Source organism: Carcharodon carcharias, chromosome 3 (genome assembly GCF_017639515.1).
Source record: "Carcharodon carcharias isolate sCarCar2 chromosome 3, sCarCar2.pri, whole genome shotgun sequence".
Lineage (NCBI taxonomy): Eukaryota > Metazoa > Chordata > Chondrichthyes > Lamniformes > Lamnidae > Carcharodon > Carcharodon carcharias.
This window is the reverse complement of record NC_054469.1, coordinates 211,152,580-211,175,599: the sequence shown is the minus strand read 5'-3', so window position 1 is coordinate 211,175,599 and position 23,020 is coordinate 211,152,580. Positions and strand designations below refer to the sequence as shown.

Below are 23,020 nucleotides of genomic sequence, written 5' to 3'. Positions count from 1 at the left end.
CATAACCTTCAGCATTAAGTCTTTAACAGAAGCAGAATTGCCTACATTTCTTTGGATAATCTTGATACTTTGAAGTAAAATTGTTTAATTTTGTAAGTCCAGCCCGATGCATGACTCACTCGAACATGGAACAGGTAGCCTTTTGCAGTCCTTCAATTTTATTCTTTTGTGTATTCAAGTTATGGCAAGTGCATTCAGCAGGTAATGCTCCCTGTTTAACTCATGCAAACAGCCCTGATTTGTACCACAAACTCGAGTAGGTACGGTGCAGAAAGTAAACAACAACTTGCATTTATATATTGTGTCTTTGATGTAGAAGCAAAAAGTCCTTTACAGGACTATTGCCAGACAAAATTTAACACCAGATCAAAGAGAAAGATTAGGAAATGATTATTAAACATGTTGTCTATGGGACTTTAAGAGGTTCTTCAATCAGGTGAGAGAGGTAAAGAGGCAAAGGTTTAGGGAGGGATAGGATATGAGCAAAAGATTATTGGATGAGCTGGAATTTACAGACAGTGGAGGATGGGACAAATTTATTGTTTGTGCTCCCCTGTCAAATTACCCCCTTTAATATCTGCTCAACTGAAGGCTACAGTTGATTTTGACTTCCCGATGAAGGTTGATAGGAATTTCCAGGCTTATCTGTGTAAAACCAGTTTTCCTGGATGAATTCCATACTTAGAAAACCATCTGTCCTATCCAGAGAACTGCAAATAAGTCAGGCAATAGCTTTTGTTTACACCAGTCACATGAATTACCTTTGGATATGGTTCAGGACCTGAGAAGTATAAGTACTCGTTTTCTTTAACTAAATCCTGTTGTGAGTTTGTAAAGAATTATATTGCTCAAAAGAAAGAAATGAGATTGTGGCGACTTGCCCTAACATTTCTTTTAATATCCAGGTTCTTAAGTGGAATCAAATAGAATAGTGAAAGTTTTGAAATTCTTTATTGATTTCAAGTGAAAGAAATTTGAGTCTAGAAATGCAACATACCAGAAAGGTTTTGCCATTACGTTGCTTCCCAGGACAGAATAAAAGATTCCTGGCAGTACAGAGGCTTTAATGGAAATTTAATGTGTTTGTGGCAACTTCTAATATTTTCCAGTGAACAATTCAATTGCTTCATATCAAGGCTTGTGTTTGATGCAACAGTTTGCTGGAGTTATTTCAATGGAAGAAGTCCTAATCTAGGTTTGCAATCATTCATTCTGATAAATGTTTCTTTTCATGAAAGGCTATTAGCAAATGGTCTCAGAATCTTATCCAGGAGCCAATTTTAGTGAAAATAGTTATTGGCACATACCTTATAGCATAGTTCAACAGAATGAATCATAATAATTCAAAAAACATGGTTAACTGAAAGAGCAATGTAGTTTAAGCTCTAGTAACTAAGGGCAATCCTTCTCTCAAGGCAGAATGAATGACACTTAGAATTTCTGCAGGGATTCTCCACCAGAAGATCAGGAGAACCACGTGAAATACAACATCTCTACTTTTTATAGATTTTAGCACACAATCATATTGAGGATATAGGATGAAGGATTTAGGATCAACGTGCTGATTTCAGAGGGCTTGAAGATTTAGTAGAAACTATTCAGTCTATTATATATCTATGCTGTGTCCAGAAGCAGTATATTTCAAGAAACATTAACTGACATTGCTTCCTCACATGAGGGTGACAAACAGGAGACTTACCTCCAGGCCTCGTCACATACGGGAGCTTTAGCTGTGGGTTGGAACTATTAAGATCCCAGCTGATGCTATCACTGGAAAAGCCTGATACCAGGAACCGGCTTGATAGATCCTAACTTTTATTTTTTGTTTTACGTGGAGAGTAGCTACTGAATAGAGTCACAGGAGTCAGCCTTTTAACAAAAGAATAAAATTTATTTAACAGGAAAAGATTAACTATATTACAATACTCCTTCATCTACAATTATACCTTCACAGATATATACAGATTTGTAAGGATTACACAAATTACAAACATTATCTTATCCTCTTATGTTCACAGTAAGTACACAGTCCATGTAAATCAATAGGTGACCTGCGGTCAGACACACCACATTCGAAACCAAGTGACAGATGCCACCTCAACCAGATGCTATGGATCTTCCCTCCACTCCCATTAGACGCTTGTCACACTGTCTTTCACACAAGGGTTTCCATCCCCGCTCTCCAAGAACTTGCCGTGGAATCTTCTCCCAAACTGATGCTTTCTCTCAGATGCCTTCTGCAAGGGTTCACCTCTAGGGCTTTGAACTCCCCTTCCGATGTTCCTCTCCCTTGAGTCACCATGTGCATCCAAGCTTTCCTCCATGCACTCTCTCTCACTGACTCAGCTGTCAACAGTACACCATTGCTTCACATGTCCACAGCAAAGAGTTACAAACTTTCAGTTGTCTCTTTGGACATTCTAGCTTTTCCCAAGCCTTTACCTCTTTAAGCTTGAAGCCTTTCTCCGCTCCTCACTCTTAATTTCACTTAACAGGACATTTTCCAAGTTCCTGTCCTTCCTTTGACTAGAAGCACTTTTTGGGACTTTTTTCTGTTTCAGTCCCCAGGATTTGGGCACTTTCTTATTTAGCTTGGGACTTGCTATCTGTTCCATTTGCTCCACTCTCTCTCTCTTTGGCAGCTACTTTCAACCAACTTTAGCTTGGGACTGGATATCTGTCCCTTCTAGGTTGCTTTTGCCTGGCAGCTGTCTTCAAACTGCACTCAAAACTGCTATTTCTTTAGTTTTTGTGTGTGTGTGTGCGGGAAGGAAGGGGTGGGAGAGAGGTGGAGCCTGCTTCTCTGGGCTTCCTGCTGCAAGGCAATAACACAGTTTTCTCTACTCTTGTTTGCTTAACTTCTCTTTAGGAGTCATAAAATTAATTAGAAATGCAAGTTCTTATAAAGTGAAACTAAAACTCAACTTAACCTTTTCTTAACACACAAATACAGAAATACTAATCAAACGTAAGCTTTAAGGCTAGAACTCATTCCTAACACTCTCAAATACAAATATAAACTTACCTAAACTGTCTCTATTTCCTAACAGAACCCCTTGATATTTCACGAGAAACACTGTTGGCAGCAAGCCTCTCGGACTGCAGCTTCACTGAGGCCAATGTCTTGGAACCGCCCACAGAAACCGTCACAACCCTTTACCCCTCAAGCTGTAACATTCAGTGAGCACCTTGTGGAAGAATAGCAACTTGTGTAGGCACGCTAGCAAGCACAAGCGGGTAGATGTAGTGGTAAGATGCCATTGTAGTTTGGAGTGTTTAGAATTGTAGGATTCATTTTGAACAGGTCAGAGAAAATTTTGACCATATAGCCCTCAGTGCACATATGTAACTGAGAGGCTGAACTGATCAATGTGAAGTTATAGATTTTCTATATTCATAAGGGAAGCTTCAGCTGTTTTTGAAATGCAAGTTTTAAAGAGGAACTTGGGATGGAGAAAACAGAAACTACGAATGTCTTAACTGCTATTTTAAGGTTTAGTGAAAACAATTGGCACTATGTTGTTATCTCCTTTCTACGACAGCAGGCTGATGGGTCACTCACTCCATGTTGTCCCTTCTCCTTTAGATATTGTTTATCACTCTTTGAGCTGATATAATGGATGGTCACATGATAAAATCTTCAAGACCATTTCCTGGGTAGTTGGCATGAATATGTAGAATCATTGACACCATATACTAGCTGCATGTTAATGCAATACATAGGATTGTAATGGGTGGTTTTCAAGGCCACCTACATGTCAGTTAATTGCCTGCTGTGTCTATGGGAACCTTGTTAGTTAAAACAAAATGGACAGCATGCCTTATTTAATATAAAGGTAAAATATTGGGGATGCTGGAAATCTGCAACAAGAACAAAAAATGCTGGAAAATCTCAGCAGTCCTGACAGCATCTGTGGAGAGAAAGACAGAGTTAATGTTTCAAGTCTGTATGACTCTTCTTCAGAGCTAAAGGGAAGTAAAAATGTGGTGAAATATATACTGTATAAGGGGGGTTGGAATAGGTGAAGCTGGGTAGGAGGCCAGCGATAGGTGGAAACAAAGGAGAGATTGCAAAAGGTGTCATAAACAAAAGGTCAAAGGGTTGTTAATAGTGGTGGTACTGGCTAAGGGAGGTGCTAATTGTGACATTAAGAGTGGAAAGCAGAATGTGATAACGGCAGGACCAGGGTAAGCACTCTGGAAAGTGATGGATGGTCCTAGTGGGTGTAGGGTGGGGAGAGGGGACAGTGCTGGAAAAAAGATCGAAAAGGCTAAATGCTGGGGATAAAACAATGAATAGAAATGGAAGTAAATTTTAAAAATAATAATAGTAAAAGTAAGCAGGAAAAATTTAATTAAATAAATATAAATAAAAATAAAAAAATGAATACAGGAAAAAACGGGGGTGGGGATGGAGGAGAGAGTTCCTGGTCTGAAGTTGTTGAACTCAATATTAAGTCCGGAAGGCTGTAAAGCGCCTAATCGGAAGATAAGGTGCTGTTCCTCCAGTTTGCGTTGAGCTTCACTGGAACATTGCAGCAGGCCAGGGACGGACATGTGGGCATGAGAGCAGGGTGGTGTGTTGAAATGGCAAGCGACAGGAAGGTCTTGGTCATGCTTGGGATCAGATCGAAGGTGTTCCACAAAGCGGTCACCCAGTCTGCGTTTGGTCTCTCCAGTGTAGAGGAGACTGCATTGGGAGCAGCGAATGCAGTGGATCAAACTGAGGGAAGGGCAAGTGAAGCGGTCCCTACAGAATGCCGACCGGGGGTGAGGTGAAGGGAAGATGTGTTTGGTTGTGACATCATGCTGGAGTTGGCGGAAATGGCCGAGGATGATCCTTTGAATGCGGCAGCTGGTGGGGTGAAAAGTGAGGACAAGGGGGACCCTATCTTGGTTCTGGGAGGGAGAGGAATGTGTGAGGGCAGAGGTGCGGGAGATGGGTTGGATATGGTTGAGGATCCTATCAATCACTGTGGGTGGGAAACCTCAGTTAAGGAAGAAGGAAGACATGTCAGAAGCATTGTTTTGGAACCTGGCATCATCAGAACACATGTGATGGAGGTGAAGGAACTGAGAGAATGGGATGGAGTCCTTGCAGGAAGCGGGCCTTCTTTGTTTTATCTATTCCATTGCAAAGCTAATAGACTGAGTAACTTGCCTGAATAGTGACCTTCATACCATAGTGATCTGCTAACTCTTACAGCAAAGATCACCTAAAGCTGCCTGAGAGGATTCAGTTGTAATGTAATTTAAAGCAGTGCTCATGTTGATGTGGTCTAACAACCAGTGGCCGCTCTCCAAGAGTCTTTTTCGGGGGTCCGAGAGGAAGGAAGAATGCCTTCTCTCCATTTCTCCAATCTAGCCTTTTCCACATTCTCATCATACCATATAACATAGGAAGAGACAAAAAGAGGAAGAACAAACAATATCCTTACTTACAAATAATCAATTTGTCCAATTCTCAACTATAAATAGCGTGAGAACTCGCCACTGCAAGAAACAAATGTCACTGTTCCAGCAAGTTCCACAAATTTGCAGCAAGTTCTTCAATAATGGTCAATATTATCCAACTCCAGAAAACCCCACTGCAACTCAACCACCAGCGCTTTTTTCCTGTTGTTGGATAAAGCGTGCGAATTGGAAGAAACCATGATGAGAACTTAGCCACGCCAACCACCTGCATTTGACACGCGGCAGTATGAGCTTATTCAAATAGTAAAATGGAGGTGCTGTTCTTGAGGCAAAGTTTAGGTGGCCATTTCTTGATGCAGAGTTATGGTGATAAATCCCAACTCCTGGTTTCTTTGTTCTGAATCCCGAAAAATTGCCTGAAAATGGCCATTCTTGCACTGAGATGAACTCAAAGACTCAGTTAGGATAGTGGCCTTGAACAATGATAGATCCTTCTGGGGCTCCAGAGGTAAAGGTGCTGGAGGAGGAAGGAAACCATTTTCAGGTGATTCTCTTGCTCCAGTTAGATAGATAGATTATTGTTGACCCTCTCCTATTTCTCACCTATGTGCTGTCCTTTGGGAAAATCATGCAAAAACATGTTGGATTCCAAATGCCCACTGATGACACCCAGCTCTGTCTCACTACCTCTTCTCTTGACCCACTTTGTCTTGCTGCTCGTCCGTCTGATATCCAGGGCGGAATCGTCCCCGATTTGCACTAAGTGCAGTAGCGGACGGGGAAAATGACATTTTACCCACCAGCTGCAAAGGCAGGTGCTCATGCCACATTGCCCCAAACCTGCTGCATTAGGAAACACTCCATTTTCATGGCAGGCAGGCTTTCATTCACATGCCATGCCATCTCTTGCTGCTTCATCACGCCGGGCACCATATTTAAAGTAAACCCCTTAGTGCTCCCAGCCCAGGACTGCTGCACAGAAGGCAGGATGGCCCCAAAAGGTAAAACAACTACAGCCTGCCTGGTTTAGTGACGCATCCCTCGAGCACCTTTTGGATGCCGTGGAGGCCCACCGTGATATCCTCTACCTCCACTTCGGCCGCAGGAGGGGCAGCGGCATTACCAATCTAGCATGGGAGGTGGTGGCAGTGGTGGTCAGCCCCAATGCCCTGCAAAAGAGGACAGCCACCCAGTGCCAAAAAAGGATGAATGGTCTCATCCATTCTGCCAGGGTAAGTCAACCACCTCATCATTCTCAACACACACACTCACAAACACATCACACATCCACAGGGATCTCACAGCTCAAGGGACAACACCATTAACTCTCACATACACCCTCACATCTCCATGAGGGTCATATCCTCTGGAGCTCGCATCCTCATCCTGTCCATGGCTGGTACAGAAAATTCCATGCCCAGTACTGGATGAGCAGAAATTTCCTCCAACTAATTATTGGGAATAACAAAGACATCATCAAAGCCATATTACAAAATCTCTTGTCTAGCCAGCAATTCCATCCATCTCCCAGGACACTGCCAGAATCATAACCAGACTGTTTGCAATCTTGGTGTCATATTTGAGCTCAAGATGAGCTTCTGACTACATACCTGACCCATCACCATACCTGGCGACTGTAATGATACCCAGCTTCATCCCTTCTTTTGTGCATCTGTTGCTGAAGCCCTCATCCATGCCTTTGCAACCTCTTGACTTGATTATTCCAATGGTGACAGCCTTATCTTAGTTTTTAAGTTCCTCCATGGCCTTGCCCCTTCCTATCTTTGTAACCTTCTCCAGCCTGACAACACTGAGAATTCTGTGCTCCTGCAATTCTGGGCTCTAGTGCATCTCTAATTTTAATCGCTCTGCTATTGGTCGCTCCACCCTCAGCTGGCTTGGCCTAAAACTCCTGGCATTGTCTGCCTAAACCTCTCTGCCTCTTCAGCTCTCTTTCCTCCTTTTTGACCAAGCATTTGGGCATTTGTCCCAAAATCTCCTCACGTAGCTCGGTCTAATTTTAACAGTCCTGTGAAGCACCTTGGAACGTTTTACAATGTTAAAGGTGCTACATGAATGCACTTTGTTGAGGCAGGGGGAGAAGAATTGCGAAGTCTGGTCTTGCTCAGTGGATACAATGTACAAAGCTGTGGGAAAGAAAGCCTGAGTGCTGACCAAGCACTATGGAGGCAGTTCAAGGCAGGGTGAAGAGCAGAATAGAAATGCTATAGTTATAGAGGCATAGATAGCACCCTCTGTAGACCCAGTGGAAAATCTCGAAAGATTTGTTGTTGACCTGGTGCCAGGCTAAAGGATATCTCAAAACGACTGGAGCAGGGTGGGGAAGTTCCAATTGTCATGTCCAGATGGGATGAACTACATAGGAAAGAATAGGGAGGGGGTCCTCTAAATAGAGTGTCAGAATCTAGAAACGGCATTGAAAGGCAGGGCCTCAAGGATAGTAATTCCAGGATTATCACCGAGTAGAGGGCTAAACAGATCAGAAAAGTGAAGGAGTAGTTGAAGAACTGATGTGGAAAAGTGGAATGACATTTCATAGGACAATGGCACCAGACTTGGGAGAGGAAACTGTAGCCCTGGAGTGGGTTGTGCCTGAAACAGGCCGAGACCAATGATAAATAGGACCATATAAAGGATTTTTTAATCAATTAATGAGGGAGAGGAAATAATGGTAAACTGATATCCCTTCTTCCTCTCATCTTTAGGTTGAGAGTAACTGTAGGTGTGCAAATTGAGATTAAAAAAATCCAAGTTCAGATAATAGCATAGGATTTAATAATATAGATTATATAAATAAAGCAGGACTGTTGAGATTAAATTTGAGCCCCATGCTGAACATTAAATTTGACATTAAGTTTGAGAAGGAGAAAAACCAAAGTTTTAATTTCAAGGTCAAATTTGAAAGAATGAAACTTAAGTTATTGGTAAACCTGTGGAAAACCAGTGGGAGTTATTCATAGAAGCAAAAAACACAATAATACATATCCCTGAAGAGCAAAGATTCCACCTTTACATGCGAGTGCACACAGTGAAGCAACCGCTTCAGCACATAAGACAGTTAAAAAAAACTAAAAGAAGTGATATACGCAAATGCCAAGAAAAGTATTAATTCAGCAGGCTGAGAGAGCTAATAAAGGGGGAGACAAAGAAAATACTGAGAGCTGCAAAATGGGAATACAAAAAGAAAGCCTGCAAGTAATATAAAGGTTGATAATGCATGAATGTTTATTCAGAACAAGAGAATGGCTTTAAAACAGAATTGACCCATTAAAAACAGGATCAGGTAATACTGTAATAGATAACAAGGCATCGGCAGATCACAGATTACTACAGCACAGGAGGCCACCGGTCAGCCAGTTGTATCTGCACCGGCTCTCTGTAGAACTCCTTTACCTAGTGTCACTCCCCTGATTTCTCCCCCAAGCCCTGCACATTCTTTCTTTCACATAATAATCCAATTGCCTTTTACATGCCTCGATTGATCCGGCCTCCATCTCACTGTCAGACAGTGAATTCCAGATTCTAACCATTCGCTGCGTGAAAAGGCTTTACCTCATGTCACCATTTCTTCCTTTGCCAATTACTTTAAACCTGTATTTTAACGATTTATTAAACAAGTACTTTGTATCCATTTCCACAATAGCTGAAGAGGATCATGATAAAAAGGAAACTAAAATAAATCAAGGGAATTAACTAATTGTGTTCAATATTAGGTATACAATCATAATGTAGAAAATAAAACAACTTAAATTGTCAGGGCCTGATGGTTTCCACCCCAGGCAATTTAAAAAAAAATAGGAAATTGCAGAAGCCTGAGTTATAATCTTTAAAATTGCTTCATTCAGGAATTGTGCTGTCAGACTGGAAAATTGTTACCTTATTTAAAGCACATAAGAAATAGGAGCAGGACTAGCCCATGGTCTTCTCCAGCCTAAAGCACCATTCAGTAACCATGGCTGATCTTCAGCCTCAACCTCATGTTCCCATCCTATTTTCCATAACCCTTGATTCCCTTTGTGTCCAACAATTTATATAACCAACAATGGAGCATCCACGGCCTTCTGGGGTAGAGAATTCCTTTAATTGAGGTAGTTTTTCCCCATCCTAGCACTAAATGGCTGACCTCTTATACTAAAATGACAATTCCTGGTCCTCCAGCAAGGGAGAGTGTCTCTCAGCATCTTCAGCTGTTAACCCTCCTAATGGTGCCTTCCTTATTGGTCTAAACTCCAGTGGATATATGCACATTCTATTTGATCTTGTCTCATAGTCCAATCCTCTCATCTCAGGAAGAAATCTAATGAGCTTTTGTTGCACCCCTCCAAGGCAAATATATTCTTCCTTCGATAAAGAGATTGAAACTGTACAGAGTACTCCAGGTGTGGTCTCGCCAAAACACTATATATTTGCTGTAAGACTCGCTTACTCTTAAATTCCAACCCCCTTACAACAATGGTCAACATACCACTTGCCACCCTAATCGCTTGCTGTACCCAAGTGTTAACTTGCTGTGATTTGTGTAAAAGGACATTTAAATCTCTCAGCATACCATCATTTACTAGTCTCTCATATTAAAAACAAAAATATTTAGCTTTTCTATTCTTTCTACCGAAATGGATAATTTCACATTTCCCCCATTATATTCCATCTGCCATTTTCTTGCCTACTTACTAATTTTCAGACTCTTTGCATTCTCCTTTCCCCCTAGCTTTATATCTTCAGCAAACTCAGATGAGGGGACCGAGAGTATAGCTATTGATATAGACTGTAAATAGCTGAGGCTCAAGCACTGATCCTTACAGCAGTTATAACCTTGTAAAATGAAAATGACCCTTTATTCCTACTTTCTATTTTTTATCCTTTAAGCAATCCTCAATCCAAGCTAATATATTACCCTCAAGCCCCATTAGTCAGTTTAGCATCAGCTCTGGGGGGGGGCTACTTGAATCCATCATTAGGGATAGAGCGACTGAGCACCTGTACCAATGAGCTGATCAGAGAGACAATATAATTTAATTAAAATCATAGATTCATAGGATTATTATAGCAAAGCAGGCCATTTGCACTGTGACGTTTGGCTTTCTGCAGGGGCAACTCCGCTAGTCTCACTCCCACACTCTTTCGTAGCCCCGCAAAAGATTTTTTTTAGGTGCTCATCCAATGATTTTGAAGGCCACGTGTAATGTGTAAAAACGATTTTTCTCACACTGTTGTTCATTCTTTCGACAATTGCCTTAAGTCAGTGCAGTCCAGTTCTCAATCCTTCCACCAGTGGGAACAGTTTCAATCAATCTATTCTGCCTAGACCCTTGATGATCTTGATCTTTTCTATCAGATCTTCTCTCATCCTTTCTCTTTAAGGATAATAACCACAGCTTCTCTAATTTATCCACATAACTGAAGTTCCTCACCCTTGGAACCACCTTGTAAATCTTTTCTGCACCTTCTCTAAACACTTTCACATCCTTTCTAAAGTGTCTTACCCAGAATTGGATACACTACTCTAGATGAGGCTGAACCAGAACTATGTAAAAGGGTCACCACAACTTCTTTGCTTTTGTACCCAATGGCTTTATTTACCTTCAGAGAGAGGCAGAGAGAGGAGTGGACCTGTGGAGGATACATGGCCAGGAGCACATAAATACAGCCCAAGGAGCGAAACCTACAGCAGTTACCTTCAGAGAGGCAGAGACTGGAGCAGACCTGCAAGGAATACACAGCCAGGAGAAGCAAAGAGTGAAGCAGGCTTATGGGAGATACACAGCCAGGAGAAGCAGAGAGTGGAGCAGGCCTATGGGGGATACACAGCCAGCAGCGGCAGAGAGAAATCCAGGAGCACCCCAAGTTTGAGAAAAAGTGCACAGCGACATCACAGGAGAGAAGTAAAGTAATTGGCTGGTGAGTATTGCTGCTTAGGGACTGAACAAATGGGAGTTTAAAAAATTTTAAAATATTAACTGTTAGTAAAAGGTGGTGATTCTTATCTTTTATTCTTAAGTAAGATTTATTACCACTAATAGGTGTAGGAAGTATTGGTAGGGTTTATCAATATTACTAAGGTTTATTAATAGTAGTAAGTTTTACTATTATTGGTAAAGCTCTATTAATATTGGTAAGGTTTATTACCAGTAGTAAGGTTTAATCACAGTAACACAGTTATCAGTTGATAACTAGATAAATGGCATTGCTGTTTCAACCTCAAGATTGCCCGATGTGGGGACTCCAGAGTGTCTCCATGTCCTGGATAAGCATTTGTGCAGGAAATGTCATCAGTTGCAGCAGCTTGAGCTCTTGGTTTTGGAACTTGAGCAGCAGATGGCATCACTGTGGAGCATCCATAAAGCTGAGAGTTATGTGGATGGCATGTTTATAGATGTAATCACCCTGCAGCTTAAGAGTATGCAGGGAGAGAGGGAAGGGGTGACCAGGCAATCAAAAAGAAACAGGCAGATAGGGTGGGAGCCCCCTGAGTGCATCCCACTCTCCAACCAGTATTAAGTTCTGAATACTGATTACTGTGATGGTTCATTTGAGGAGTGCAGCTAGAGCCAGGTCCATGGCACCACAAGTGGCTCAGCTGTACAGGGGAGGGAGAGTGGGTACAAGGAAGTCTGGAAGAGCAATAGTGATAGGTGGTTTAATAGCCAGGGGAATAGATGGACATTTCTGTGGCCTCAGATCTGAATCCAGGATGGTGTGTTGCCTAATTGGTGCCAGGGTCAAGGATGTTACTGAGTAGCTGCAGAACACCCTGGGGTTGGAGGATGAACAGCCAGGAATTGTGGTCCACATCAGTACCAATGACATATATAGACAGAGGGATCTAGTCCTGCAGCCTGAATTTAAGGAGCTGGGTAGAAAATTAGCAAGCAAGATTTCAAAAGTAGTAATCTTGGGATAACTTTCAGTGCCACGCGCAAGTGAATACAGAAAGAGGAGGATAAGACAGACAAAAACATGGCTGGAAAGATAGTGCAGGAGGGTGGGCTTTAGATTCTTGGAACATTGGGACCGGCTCTGGGGGAGATGGGACCTACACAAGCCAGATGGATTGCACCTGAACAGAGTCGGGACTGAGTTCCTTGCGGGACATTTTGCTAATGCTGTTGAAGGGGGTTTGACCTAACTTGGCAGGGGTGTGGAAACCAGGATATAATATTAAGGAAGAATACCAATGGGCACAGAATACTGGGGGAGGTAGACAGCACTCGAGTAGGGAATAGGAAGTTATTAGGTGGGGTCAGAGTAAAGGAGAAAGTAAGAGTTTAAATCAGGGTTACTGTACATGTTTGTGAATGCATGGAGTGTGGTAAATAATATTGAAGAGTTACAGGCACAGTTGACATGTGGAAAATAGGATGTCATGGCTATAACAGAGACCTGGCTCAAAAAAAGGCAGGACAAGGTGTTAAATATTCCTGGATACAGGGTATTCAGGAAAGGTAGGGAAGGAAGAAAATGGGGAGGGGTGGCAATATTGATAAAGAAGAGCTTTGCAGTGCTGGAGAAAGATGATTTTCCAAAGGGTTGAAGGACAGAATCTACTGGCTGGAGCTCAGGAACAAAAAAGGTGTAATTACATTGCTTGGTATAGTCTATAGGCCACCAACTAGTGGAGGAACAAATTTGCAAAGAAATTACAGAGAGATGCAAAAATTATAGTGTACTTATGGGGGGCTTAAGTTATCGAAATATAGACTGGGGTAGTAGTAAAGAGCAGAAAGGGACAAGAGTTCCTAGTATGTGTTCAGGAAAATTTTCTTCAGCAGTTATGTTGCCAGTCCAATGAGGAAGGAGGTACTGCTAGACCTGGTTCTTGGATCTACTTAGCCCATCTCATTTCAAGTGTCAGTAGGAGGGGTTTCAAGGGCAGTGATCATTGTGGTACAGTGGTCAGCACTGCTGTCTCACAGCTCCAGGGACCCAGGTTCGATCCTGACCTTGGGTGTCTGTCTGTGTGGAGTTTGCATGTTCTCCCTGTGTCTATGTGGGTTTCTGCCAGGTGCTCTAGTTTATTTCCACTGTCCAAAGACATGCTGGTTAGGTGGATTGGCTATGGCAAATTGTCCCCCGTGTGTGTGCCCTATGATGGACTGGCCAGTCCCATCCTAGGTGCATCTCGCCTAGTGCCCTGTTGGGATAGGCTCCAACTCCCGGCAACCCTGAATTGGATGAAGCGGCTCTGGAAAAATGAATGAGTGATCATTGTATCATACATTTTAGGCTGACTAAGACAAAGAACAGTGCAGGGTAAAAAAAGTTAACTGAGGGAAAGCCAATTTCAATAGGTTTAGTGGGGGTAATAAATTGGAGTCAAAGGTTGGCAGGAAGAGCGATAGCTGAACAATGGACTCCCTTCAAAGGAGAGATGATTCGGGCACAGTCAAGGTACATTCCCTCAAAAGGGAAAGGTAGGATAAACAAATTAAGAGCTCCCTGGATGACAGCAGATAGAAATTAAGATGAAGAAGAAAAAATGTGCTCATGACAGGTATCAGGTAGAAAATGCAACTGCAAATCAAACTGAATATAGAAGGTTCAAAGGAAAGGTGAAGAAATAAATAAGGAAAGCAAAGAGGGAGTATGAAAGGAGACTGGCACCTAGCATAAAAAAGCATATAAATGGTAAAAGGGTGGTAAAAAGAGAAGTAGGACTGATTAGGGACCAAAATGGGGATTTACACATGGAGGTAGAGGGCATAGCTGAGGTACTGAATCAATCACTTTATGAAGGAAAAAGATACTACTCAGGCCATGGTAAAAGATGAGGTAATTCAGGCACCAGATGGGTTTAAAATTGAAAAGAAGGTGGTATTGGATGGTTTATCTGTAATTAAAATTGATAGGACACTGGAACCAGATGAGATACATCCAAACATACTGAGGGAAGTGAGAGTGAAAATTGCCGAGGCACCAGCCATAATTTTTCAAACTTCCTTGGAGGACTGAAGAATTGCAAACGTAACACCCTTGTTCAAAAAAGGGTGTAAAGATAAATCCAGCAACTACAGGCCAGTCAAGTTAACATTTGTGGTGGGGAAGCTTCTAGAAACAATGGCTTGGGATAAAATTAATAGTCACATGGACAAATGTGGGTTAATTAAGGAAAGCCAGCATGGATTTCCTAAGGAAAAATGGTGTTCAACTAACTTGCTGGAGTTTTTCGAAGAGGTAACAGAGAGGGTTGACGAGGGCAATGCTATTGACGTGACGTACTTGGATTTTCAAAAGGTGTTTGATACAGTGCCATACAACAGATGTTTGAGTAAAATTATACCTTATGGAATAAAAAGGACCATAGCAACATGGATATGGAATTGGTGGAGCCATAGGAAACCGAGTGTAGTGGTTAATGGATGTTTTTCATGCTGAACGAAGGTTTGCAGTGGAGCTCCCCAGGGGTCAGTGTTGGGAGCCTTGCTTTTCCTGATATATATTAATGACCTAGACCTTGGTGTCCAGGACACAATTTCAGAGTTTGCGGATGATACAAAATTTGGAAGTAATGTGAACTGAGATGGGATAGTGTAGAACTTCAGAGGGGCATAGACAAGTTGGTGGAATGGGCGGACAAGTGGCAGATGAAGTTCAATGCAGTGAAATGTGAAGTGATTCATTTTGGTAGGAAGAACAGGGAGAGACAATCTAAAGGGCACAGCTCTAAATGGAGTGCAGGAGCACAGGGACATGGGCGAATATGTGCATAAATCATTGAAGCTAGTGGGACAGGTTGAGAGCACACGGTATCTTGGATTTTTTAACAGGGACATAGAGTACATGATCAAGGAGGTTATGTTGAATTTGTATAAGCTTCAGCTAGAGTATTGCATCCAATCCTGAGCGCTGCACTTTAGGAAAGATTTGATGGCATTAGGCAGGGTGCAGAAAAGATTCACATGAATGGTTCCCGGAATGAGGAGCTTCAATTAGGAAGATAGATTGGGAGTTAAAACTGATTTCCTCAGAGAAAAGGAAGTTTGAGAGGAGATTTGATCACAAGGGCTCTGGACAGAGTAGATGGGGAGAAACTGTTACCACTCGTGAAAGGATTGAGAATGAAAGGGCACAAATTAAAAAGAAGCAAGAGTGGAATGAAGAGACACCTTTTTATGAAGCGATTGGTTAGGATTTGGAATGCACTGCTCAGGTGTGTGGAGGAGGCAAGTTCAACTGAAGCATTCAAAAGAGAATTAGATGGTTATCTAAAAAACAAGAACTGCAAAGTCACGGGGAGAAGGCAGCGATATGGAACTAGGTGAGTTGCTCACTTGGACAGCTGGCACAGGCACGATGGCTAAATAGACTCCTGCGCAGTAACAATTCTTCAATTTAGAGTCCAGTGTCAATGGACATTCACCTCTAGGTTTCTCAGCTCCGGCACCACATTTAGTTTGTATTGTCTCTCCTCATTCTTCCTACCAAAATGTACAACTTCACTCTTTTCTGCATTCAATTTCTTCCATCACACGTTCTCCCATTCCACTTGCATATGGTACACTGTGCAGCCCACGTTGCCGTGGTGATGGAGGGATTGAATATTTAAGGTGATGGTCAGGGTCGGGGGATGGGTGGTGTTGGTGCCAATCAATCAGGCTGCTTTGTCTTGGATGGTGTTGAGCTTCTTGAGTGCTGTTGGAGCTTCGCTCACCCAGGCAGGCGGAGAGTATTCCATCACACTCCTGACTTGTGCCTTGTAGATGGTGGACAGGCTTTGGAAAGTCAGGTGGTGAGACATTCGCCACCGGTTACCCAGCCTCTGATTTGCTCTTGTGGCCACAGTACTTATGTGGCTGGTCCAGTTAAAGTTCAGTGAGCCCCCACTGCAACGTGATGGTAGGGGATTTGGCGGTGGTAATGGCTGAACATCAATGGTAGGTGGTTAGATTCTGTCTTGTGGGAGATGGTCAGTGCCTGGAAATTGTGTGACCCAAATGCTATTTGCCACTTACAGGCCAAATTGAATGTTGTCCAGGTTTTGCTGCATCTGCACGTGGGCTTCATTTTCTGAGGAGTTTCAAATCGAACTGCTTCATTATGGGGAATTGTGAAATGTAACTGAACATTGTGCAATCACCAAATATCCTCGCTTTTGACCTTATGATGGTGCAGAGGTCATTGATGAATCAGCTGAAGATGGTTGACCCTGGGAACTCCCGCAGCAATACCCTGTGGTTGAGATGATTGGCCTCCAATGACCACAACTATCTTCTTTAATTCTAAGTATGACTCCAACCAGTGGAGAATTAGACCACACCACTGCTACTCCCTCCCCCCACCACCACCCCAATTCCCATTGGCTCCTATTTTTACTAAGATCAATAGGGCTCTTTGATGACAATTGAGGCCATGCTTGGTCAAATGCTGATTTGATATAAGGGGCAGTCACCCTCACCTCAGTTCTGGAATTCAGCTCTTTTGTCCTTATTTGGACCAAGTCTGTAAACAACATCTGGAACTGAGACATCTTTGCAAATTGTAAGCCAAGATTACAAGGGAGATAAATGCTTTCAGATATATTCTTTGACACATGCAAATCAAATCATTCAGGAAAGTTGATCAAAATAATAAACAATGACTGACACTTAAAAGGGATTAATTCCATACTCATCCAGTAAGCTACACACACCGGGGATGCTGGTCAGAGGTTGAGCTACAATATTGAAGCCAAAACACTCTTAACCAGTACTCTACATGAGAGTTGTTGGGCGTGCAGGATTGTGGAATTAGCACTTTAGGTAGGAAAAAGTAACTATATTTGATTTTTTTTCTTATTCTTACATGGGATGTGGGCATTGCTGGCTGGGCCAGCATTATTGCCCATCCCTAAATGCCCTTGAGAAGGTGGTGGTGAGCTGTCTTCTTGAACGACTGTGGTACATATAGTAGGTACACCCACAGTGCAGTTAGGAAGGGAGTTCCCGGATTTTGACTCAAAGACAGTGAAAAAATGGTGACATAGTTCCAAGTCAGGATGGTGTTGACTTGGAGGGGAATTTGCAGGTGGTGGTGTTCCCAGGCACCTGCTGCCCTTGTCTTTCTACATGATGGAGGTCAGGGGTTTGGAAGGTGCTGTTGAAGGTGCCATGGTGAGTTGCTACAGTGCATCTTGTAGATGGTACTCAGTGCTACCACTGTTAAGTGGTGGATGGGATGCCAATCCAGTGGGCTACTTTGTCCTGGGTGGTGTCAAGCTTCTTGAGTGTCGTTGGAGCTGCATTCATCCAGGCAAGTGGGGAGTATTCCATCACACTCCTAACAAGTGTCTTGTAAATGGCAGGCAGGCTTTGGAGAGTCAGGAGGTGAGTTACTCTCTGCAGAATTCCCAGCCTCTGACCTGCTCTCGTGGACACAGGATTTATATGGCTGGTCCAGTTCAGTTGCTGGTCAATGGTAATCCCCAGAATGTGGACAGTGATTTGAAATCAACCAGCTGGTCTTGGAAAATCCAATGCTACAGGATTGCACTTGCACCTGCACCTTTCATTTATTGAGCTTGACAAAACACAATATAAATGAGACTGGCAAAGTGTGCTTAGTAAAGCTTTATTGCAATATGTTTGTACACAGTACTGTTGCTGCAAGCTATTGAACTGCTAGAGTTGTGGTGAGAATTAAAATACAGGGCTCTGTGGCCAGTTTCACAGGTTTACTCTGAATGGCACTGGAAGTATCTTGGTGAATGTTGCAAAACTAGTAGAGCAGGGAGTAGGGCAGGCAGACGGAAAGATGGACAGAGTAGGCGGACTTTCCTTCCCACTAGTATTAATTAATGCAGCAACAAGGCTTCCTAAGGCTGTATATATGTTGGCTGTGGAGTGAATAGTTCAACAACAGTAGTTTCAAGTTCTTGAAATAAAAATACACAACAAATGCAGTTTCAGACACACATAAAAGTAACATATAACAAACTCCCTTATCTATAATGAGCAATTTGTGAAGTAAATAATTGACCATGCATGGCTTTTTTTAAATTACAATTCACAGATTAACACTGCATTCAGCGTGTCTGATTTATTTTACACTATGCTACACAAAAAAACATTTATGAATAGCGACATTTACACAACTGTACAGCATTGCCCTTTTTTATTGTTCTTAGAAACTTGTCCTTTCTACTTTACAAGTCTTTTTTTTTTTAAAAACGGTTTATTATCTTTACAATTCCCAGTTACCAAAATAAAAAGATGTTAATATTTGTGAAGACAACTTCAAATTAAATGAAAATTGGTGAACGTGTTTTTTTTTTTAAAACCTCTCTCCTTTCATCGGAAGTGAAGATGACTAATTTCTGTGACTTTGCTACAGTGTTAAAGCTTTGCGCATGGTTATCCAGGGAACCATAAGGCTGCAAACCGTGTATTGGCAGCCCTTCACAAGGACTGGGTAAACTACATGGTCTGATATTCAGCTCTACTGTATCAGTGAAAGTGCAGAGTCTATGAGGAAGCCTGGCTTCAGGTTGAAAAGGGTTACATATGAAAAAGTTTCATTTTCAAAGAATGTGTTTGCTTTCCATTTTGTTTTTTTAGAAAAGCAAATAAATTTAGCTTTCTCCATATGCTCCAGGAAGCTTCAGTACACAGTAAGTAACTTTCAAGAATCCAATGTTCAAGTTGCCAGTGTGATGCAGCCACCTTATGCAGTACAGGTAAGCTAGAGAGACAGTCGCTATTGTTGCAGGCCGAGACAAAAATGAAATCTCTTGAACTACTGAAGGAAATCGATGATGCTTACCCTGTATTGAGCTGTAACCAGATAAAATAGACTGGTGATCACAATATAGGACTTTGTTGAGAAAGCCAAACATCATGGTGACTTCTGAAAAACTAAAATTGGCTTTTGTTATTCAAGCACAAATACCAGAATGAGCATTTTGCAAAAGTTGGATAATCTGAAAAAGGCATTATTATAATGTGCACTAGTTTCATTCTGCAGTCCTTAAATAAAAACAAATCACCAAGATCAGAAGCCAAAAGGAAAAAAAACAGAAGAGAAACTGTTGTCTATACAATGATAGTGTCCTACAGCATTTGCTTTTTAATCAAGCAGCACAAAACTATCAGTGATAAAGTACATGTTGCTCCAAGAATACACCAGCCTTTCCCATAATAAAACTAAACAAAAATAATGTCTTCTTTGTTTTTGTATTTCAGACTCACCTAAATACTAACAAAAATATTCGTAGGATAAGTAACAAACTTTACTTTTCAATTTGTAATATTCAGACTGAAAAATGAAGTATAAAGGAAATTAGATCCAACACTTTGCAGACATTATTACAATAGACTTGTGGAATATTCTCAATAGTTAATGAAAAAAGGAATGACATTTAGAGTATTCTGTTAGAGCAGATCAGAATTTTCCTCTAGTTTAGCACTTCTAATACCATACGTTGGATGTTAGTTGAGAGACAAAGGTGGTGGTCATGGGGACAGGATGGGGGTGGGGGGCGGTGTTGGGAGAAGGAAGGAAAGTAGTTTTCAGGTTGAGAAACCTGTCTCCTGAATGCCCTGCAGTCTTTTTAATTTTTTCCTGTAGGTTTCTGATCTACAGCTGCCTGATTGACGAGCTGGGTGCATGTTGGGTAGGACAGCCTGTGGAGCAAGGCTATAGTTGAGCTGTACTGAGAGTAGTTGGTCTAAGAGGGAGTGGGGTGGAGGGGTCTGGGGGAGAAATTGTAGGGTCGGGTTGGTGGTTGCATGGGGTCTTGTTTCAATCACAGTGGGTGGGTTGGGTTAGATTTATTGGGTAGTCTGCTGGTCCGCAAGGAAACACTTTTCCTCCTGGCCCACAAGCAGTGCTGTAAAGGCTGGAGGCAGCCTGTCTCATCTCCTTTCACCAACCAAAATTCCTGAGGCTGAGATGAGTCAAAAAAGAGTGTTACCCATTAAAATGGAGGCAGGCTGTCTTTTTATATTTAAATGACCAACAAGACTTCTGTGAGTTGTTTGATCACCCAACCCTTGTCCACCTCTGTTAAAACCACGTGGTTATGTTCAAAGTGGATTGGGTTCCTGCTTCAGATTTTTTAGCTTTTTAAATCTCCCGCCAGAACCAAATCCACCCGCTTTTGGGGTTAAAATTTCCTGTCCCATGTGTTGTTTCACATCTCCAATACCAGATGTCTGTTATTCTTAATTTTAAACTACTTATGTTTGTGGCAGATGACATTTAATGCAGGGAAGTGTGAAATGATACATTTTGGTAGGAAGAACAAAGAGACACAAGTTAAATTTACAGGTAAAGGGGATGCAATAGCAGCAAATCACAAATCATTGAAGGTGCCAGGGCAGGCTGAGAAAGTGATTAATAAGGTATACAGGACACTGAGCTTTATAAATAGAGACACTGAGTACAAAAGCAAAGGAGCTGTGATGACATTCGGCCTCAAGTGGAGTTTTGCGTCCAATTTTGGTGTGAAGGCTTTAGAGAGGGTACAGAAAAGACTTATGAAGACGGTTCCAGGGATGAGGGAATTCAGTTATGTAGATAGATTGGATAAGATGGGGTTGCTCTCCTGAGAAGAGAAGGTTGAGAGTAGACTTAATAGGGGTTTTCAAAATCATGAAGGGTCTGGACAGAGTCAATAGGGAGAAACTGTTCCCATTGGCTAAAGCGTCAAGAACCAATGGACACTGATTCAAAGTGAATGACCAAAAGGACCAAAGGTTACATGAGAAAAGCATTTTTACCCAGCCAGTGACTAGGATCTGGAATGCACCAGCTGAGAGTGTGGTGGAGGTAGATTCAATCATGGCTTTCAAAGGGAATTGAATAATTATCTGGAGAAAACTGATTTTCAGGGCTACGGGGAAAAGGTGGGGGACTGGGACTAGCTAAGTAGCTCTCGCAGAGATCCGGCATGAACATGACTGACCAAGTGGCCTCCTTCTGTGCTGTAACCATTCTATGATTCTACGTTGTCAACTCACTATGCTGCAGGATGGTGTGATCGTAATATTTTTAAAAAGGTGCAATTGAGAAACATACAGGAGTGGAATAACCAAGGAATAGGTGATGAGCTATTAAAGTGCAAAATTCCTTTTGTTGGTTTTGGGTTTGTGCTTCCTCTTGTAACAGCCAAACATTCACTTTAGGGACATGTTCCATTATATGCTGCGGCCTATAATCCTTTGCTACTTTGGAAAGAACTGTCTTTCTCATATTCCTCCTTCAAAATGGATTAACAACTGTGCATCCATATAGGTCACAGTGTTTTTTTACTCACACACGTCGACTTATTCCTTATAAAGCTGGTCAAATTATGTCTAAAACACTATGGCCTGAATTTAATGCTCCCGTGTCGACAGGTTTGTAGGTGGGGGGGTGAGCATAAAATTCCTCAGATGGACTGCCTGCTGGGTTCCAGCCCCACCTCGTCCTCTCTGCTATTTTACGCTGGGGCGGGGAAGGCCTTAGATGGCCTGCCCACTCTTGCGCCAATTGAGGCCTTTAAGTGGTCAATTATTGACCACATCAGGGCTGTTTCACATCCAGCCTAAATTTTTTGACTGGCGGGCGGAGTTCTGAGATATGGCGGAAGCCTGAAAATAATCGGGCTCAAGCCTCGGGTGTGAAGGGGAGATGCGCCTCCATTAGCAGCCCCCTTTTAACTTTGGGCACCTCCCCCTCCCCCACGTTTTAAGGCCCAGTAACCGCAGGACTGCCCTCCTCCCTCGCCACCCCTGCCCCCGGCCTCTCCCAAACACCCCAATCCCCCACTGTCCATCCTCCCAGGCTTTCCCTACCCTCCCTGCCCTGAGACCCCCAAAATTTACCTCTTCCTGGAATTCCGGGACTGAGGATCTGGGGACTGCATGCAGTCCCAGGCCTGACCACTGCAGCTTCTGGCACTGCAGGGACTGGAGAGCTGTCAGCCAATCAGATTGGCCAGCAGCTCTCCAGGGTGGAACTTCCTCCCGGGTGAGGGGCAGAAGTCCTACATGCAGCTAATAAACACTCATTGGAGCGTGAAATTGCTGCGGGGCAGACAGTGTCTGGTGGGAGGGGAAACTCTGCAATCCTAAAAATCCTTCCCAATATATTTTGCAACAGAAGCTAACTGCCAGAATTTTTAAAATTGCAATAAATGAGGCATGAAGCTGACAGGCAGGAAGTTCAAGTTTTGTGTCAAAGGTATTTGCAGAAAATGTATCAGATAATACTTCAGGCTTCACATGGTAGTAATGCCAAGTAGGCTTTTTATCCACGGATTAAGTCACTGCTATAACCCTGTGCTTCATTTACACATTTGATTTAAAACATCCCAGAACTAGATGCTGATTTGAGATTATTTGATGTTTGGTCAACAATTTTACTAACCAAAATCGAAGCTGATTCCTTAGACTGCACTATTCAACATATTCTGCTATTTTGGAACTGTTGGATATATACTAATCTGTCTCCTACATGTATTGAAATAATGGGCAGAATTTTTCCTGTGTTGGGCTGGATCGGCGGGAGCAGTCGCAAAGCTGATCGCCACCCACAATCAGCACCGCACCACCATTTTACACGGGCGGGCCAATTAAGGCCCGCCCAGAGGAATATGCAAGCGGCAGCACTCAGCGCTACCTGTGCGGGC

The 23,020-nt window shown here is 42.5% G+C and overlaps 2 long non-coding RNA genes across 2 annotated transcripts; one reads left to right on the top strand and one right to left on the bottom strand.

The window, feature by feature from the left end:
• Positions 1–2,748: 2,748 nt before the first annotated feature.
• Positions 2,749–18,052, top strand: LOC121275669. Its single transcript, XR_005942536.1, has 3 exons — positions 2,749–2,759; positions 15,827–15,829; positions 17,964–18,052. It is a non-coding gene; the product is annotated as an uncharacterized LOC121275669 (long non-coding RNA).
• LOC121275667 lies at positions 17,964–23,018 on the bottom strand. The gene is made up of 2 exons (XR_005942535.1): positions 22,215–23,018; positions 17,964–19,262 (listed from the first exon to the last, which is right to left on the bottom strand). It is a non-coding gene; the product is annotated as an uncharacterized LOC121275667 (long non-coding RNA).
• Positions 23,019–23,020: the final 2 nt, after the last annotated feature.